The sequence below is a fragment of the Neophocaena asiaeorientalis genome, unplaced genomic scaffold, assembly GCF_003031525.2.
Source record: "Neophocaena asiaeorientalis asiaeorientalis breed wild unplaced genomic scaffold, Neophocaena_asiaeorientalis_V1.1 scaffold1186, whole genome shotgun sequence".
In the NCBI taxonomy this organism is placed as follows: domain Eukaryota; kingdom Metazoa; phylum Chordata; class Mammalia; order Artiodactyla; family Phocoenidae; genus Neophocaena; species Neophocaena asiaeorientalis.
In genome coordinates, this window is record NW_020173974.1 from 552,111 (window position 1) to 556,624 (window position 4,514).

Sequence of the window (4,514 nt, forward strand, 5' to 3'; positions counted from 1 at the left end):
AGGATTTTCCAAGTCAGTGAGAGAAGTGGGACTGGGCAGCGGGAAGAGTTGAAAAGCATTACAGCTGAAACAGAGGCTTCAGTTGACCCCCTATGAGCTCTGGAGCTGGGCTGGACCTTCAGAGTGTCCCAAATTGAGGCAAGGGGGCCAGGACTTTGGAGCCCTGCATCAACCAGTCGTTGGATACCAGCTGCCCCAGGAAAGGGGGCATTTGGCAAGACAGTTCCCTTCAGCCACAGGTGGTGCTCAGGGAAGTGCTCAGCTTTGCACCATCAGCAGCCAACACTCAGCCGCTGGGACATGATCCTGAAGGGGGCATCTGGGCAGCACACCACAGCACCCACTGCAGGGGGTCTGTGAGACGTCCAATGGCTGAGCCCAGAAGGCCCTGGGGAGGACAAAATGCAAACTAAGGCAAAACTGGTCACACTCTGCCCCTGTTACTGAACACAAGTTCGTGTGCCCAACAACGCACAGTGAGGCCAAACAAACTGAAACGTTGGAGTTTGGAGTAGAGAAAGGTTTATTGCAGGGCCAATCAAGGAGAAAGGGTGGCTTGTGCTCAAAAACCCCAAACTTCCCAGTGGTTTTCTGGGAGTCTTTATAGGCAAAATCTGGGGTGGGAGCTGCAGGGTATGTGACTTTTCTTCTGACTGGTTGGTGGTGAGATAACAGGGCAGTGTTCCAAGGATCTTGTGCTCAGCATGAAGTTACCATTCTCCACCTGGGTGGGGGCGTTAGTTCCTGCAGAAGAGCTCAAAGATATTGTTATGGATATCCCTTGAGGAGGAACCAGGGCCCTGCTTTATCGCTGCACTATCGTTTTTTAACTGTTCCTCCTCTGTTTCTGCCTTACCTCCCCTCCCTGATTAGTAACTGTTTGAATCTGCCCTTTGGGGAAGGTCTATGAGGCTGAAGCCTTTTTCCTACAACTAAGAAACCGGGGACACAAAAAGGATTTGTACCTGGGAGGGCTCCACGGGGTGCTGCTCAGTTTAAATGAATGCCGTGACCCTGAAGGGGGGGATCTGGGCCACACTCCCCAGCATCCATTGCAGCGGGTCTGTGAGACATCCAAGGGCTGATCCAGAGGGCCCTGGGGAATCAGAAAACGCAGACCAAGGCAAGGCTGGTCACACCCTGCCCCCTGGTGGTGGCCGCAGACACTAGGCCAGCTGGTGGACCAGGCTAGGAGGAGGGCTAGAGAACCGAGCAAAACTGTGAGGCACATAAGGGGAATCGGATAAGGAAACGCTCAAGGGAGCCCCTTGTTCAGTCTGCCTAAAGTTAAGGAAGAATGGGGGGAGATTAGAAATGTGGGATTAATTCATTCTTTCACTCCACCAGTGTTGATTAAGTGCCTAATTATTATGGGCCAGATTCTTCTAGGAGCTAGAATAAAAAGAAGACTAAAATTTGGGTCCTTTTGGAACTTCCCTGGTGGTCCAGTGGTTAAGAATCTGCCTTCCAATGCAGGGGATGTGGATTCGATCCCAGGTCGATCGGGGAACTAAGATCCCACGTGCCGTGGGGCAACTAAGTCCTTGTGCCACAACTAGTGAGCCTGCATGCCGCAACTACAGAGCCCACACGCTCTGGAGCCTGTGTGCCACAACTAAAGAGAATCCTGCTCACCACAACAAAGAGTCCACATGCTGCAACTAAGACCCGACGCAGCCAAAATTAAATAAATAAATATTTTAAAAATAAAATGAAATTTGGGTCCTTTTCTCAAGTAGCTAACACTCCAGTGAGGATTACGGAGATACAAAAACTGCTACAATAAAGTGTGATTAATTCAAAAATATAGGTATGTACACAGTATTGAACCAACATAGATGAGACAGATGTTAATTCTAAGGGGCACATTGACCTTCGCACAGAAGGTGATGTTTAATTTAAATCTGAAGGGCAGAAAGGTTCACAGAAGTGCTCTGGGAACTGCAGAGTTTGGTATATAGGACAGAAGGCAGCAAGTAGGGAGGTGGGGGTGATACCATTGGATAAATGGGAACCAGATTATGAAGGACATCGGTTGCCATGTAGTAGGAAGCCTTGAAGGAATTTTAAGCCTAAGAGTGATATGATCTCATTTTTTCCTTAAGGACAAATCAAGGAGACAGTATAGGATTGTAGCGCAGGGTGTGGGGGGGAAACTTGGTAGTTAGAGTCAGAAAGACTTGGATTCAGATTCCATTTCTCCTGCTGATCAGCTGTGTGACTTTGAAGAAATGACTTAACCTCTAAGCCTCAGTGTCCACATCGGTAAAACAGGGCTATTGTGAAACTGAATGAGATTATGCATGTAAAGCTGCTGGCTCAGAGCCTGGCACCTGGTGTCCATACAATAAATATTCCTCTCTCTTAATTTTCCAAAGTGAACTTATGTGCAGAGTTTGGAGAATAACTTGGTGGGAGGGAGAGGGGGTGGCATTTGGAGAGGTGGGATGCCAAGGTGCTTGGAAGCTATTGTTTGAAGCCAAGTGAGAGATAAACCCTGAACTAAGGCAGTGGCCAGGGGGAACAGACACAGACTTGAGAGCTAATTGTGAAATACAAATCCAAAGTTCCTGCTGTCTGACTGGACGATAAGAAAGGAATAGTCTAGACTGATTCAGGTTCCTCTAGGGCAACTGGCTAGATAGTGGTGCCATTTGCTGAGATAGGGAACCATGAAAGCAGGTGCAGGATCACAGAAGAGGTGATGACCTTCAATAGCTTGGCCATGATGCCACCAGTGTGCACATCTTTAAGCCCAGAGAGTGACCAAAGAGGAGCTGTTTGCAGTGGAGTGGGTATGAACAAAGTTTGGATGTAGGGATTGGAGGGAAGAGTCCCAAATACATACACATGAGGTTGAGTCCAGGATGGAGCCTGGGTGGAAGAGATGAGGGTCAGCAGCAAGCCCAAGGCTGGAGGCCAGCTCTTTTGTCCCATTATGTTCCAGTACAGAACTCTGAGAAATCTGAGAATTAGGGCTGTTTCTGTTGCAAATAGCAGAAGTCCACTTGAAATTAGCTTGAGCAAGAGAAGAAATTTATTGACTCCTATACCCGGAATTAGGAATCTGTCACTCTCCATCCCTCAACCTGCTTCCTCTAGCCTGGTTTCCATCTCAGGCAGTTTCCTGCTTTGCAGGGCCAAGCTGACACCCAGCAGCATCAGGTTTAGGTTCTACCAGCCCAGCAACCCCAGCAGAAGGAGATCTCATGTTGAAAGCTGACAGAAAAAGCCCCAGAAAGAGACCTCATTCCCATTCCTGAACATTTCCACTGGCTGTGGCCAGAGTGACGGACACACAAATTGGCCAAGCTGAGAGCCCACCGGTAGGAGACCCACAAGACCACACAGACTGAGGAGGTGGTTCCCCAAAGGAACATTGGGGTGCTATTTACCAGAAAGGGGGAGTGGATGCTGGGCCAATGCTTACCATAGCCACATTGAGTTTGAGGTGCTATGGCCTTTGGGGTGATAGCCGTGGTCTCAAGCTGAAGAGAGATGTCTGGCTGGAGACATAACTTGAGAAATTACCAGAGGACTTTGTGGTGGTGGTTGGGTGGGGCAGATGCATTTTCCAGGGGAATGTGGAGAGAATGACCAGGCCAGAGGTCCAAAGAAGAGATTCTGGGGTGGAGAGACATCACCACTTCATGGTAAGGCAGAAAAGAGCCCTCATCACAGGGAGAAGAAACAGGGATTTGGGAGTTGGGGACTGAGGGAACCATGGCATTAGGGCCCTGGACAACAGAAGAGCCTGGGCTCAGAGTACCCAAGCCCCGGGAAGAAGGAGAAAGGCAATGCCCAGCCCCCGGCTTCTAGACTTCCAGCGCCCCGTGGGCTCCAGCCCCTGGCCTCTCCCCTTGTTCTTAACTTGTCTGTCACCCAACGTCTCCCAGTCGCCGTCTCCCGGGAGCAAGAGTCCTCAAAGTTACATCATGTGCAGGGGGCGAGGCGTAGGGGTGGGGCGGGGCCTCGGGGAGGAGGCAGCCGAGGAGAGGACCCAATCCTCCAATGGGAGACAAGGGTTTGGGGGCTAAGATGCAGGAGGTGGGGCTATGGCTGGGCTGACCTGGGGCTGGAGCCCCGGGCGGAGAGAGGGTCGCGCCCGCCCTGCTGGGTCCCGCCCCTTCGCCCGCCCTCCTCCTTTTTAAGCGCCTCCTGCCTAGCCTGCGCTCCCGCTCTCTGCGCCGCGCTCCCTCCTTCCCTGCCTTCCTTGTCTCCCCGGCTCCGCTCCGTTCGCGCGGCCACCCCGCAGCCCCGGCCCAGGTACCATGGCCGCTGTGTACCGCCCCGGCCTGCGGTGAGTGACCCCCAGTCCGGGGCCGACCCGCACCTTCCGCCGCGCTCGCCCCCTCGGGGCTGCTATTTGCCTTCTCCTGCTCGCCCTCCTCCGCCTGGTTTCGCCTCCGAGGAGGAGGAGGCGGGCAGGTGGCGAGTGCGTCTGGATCCACGGCCTCTCGGGTCGTGCGTCTCGCTGGAGGCCGCCCCGGGTCTCTCGGTTTCCGTCCCCACCC

General features: G+C 52.5%; 1 long non-coding RNA gene across 1 annotated transcript; it reads right to left on the reverse strand.

Moving 5' to 3' along the window:
- Positions 1-289: 289 nt before the first annotated feature.
- Positions 290-2,934, reverse strand: LOC112405032 (uncharacterized). The gene is made up of 3 exons (XR_003004255.1): positions 2,849-2,934; positions 966-1,096; positions 290-744 (listed from the first exon to the last, which is right to left on the reverse strand). It is a non-coding gene; the product is annotated as an uncharacterized LOC112405032 (long non-coding RNA).
- Positions 2,935-4,514: the final 1,580 nt, after the last annotated feature.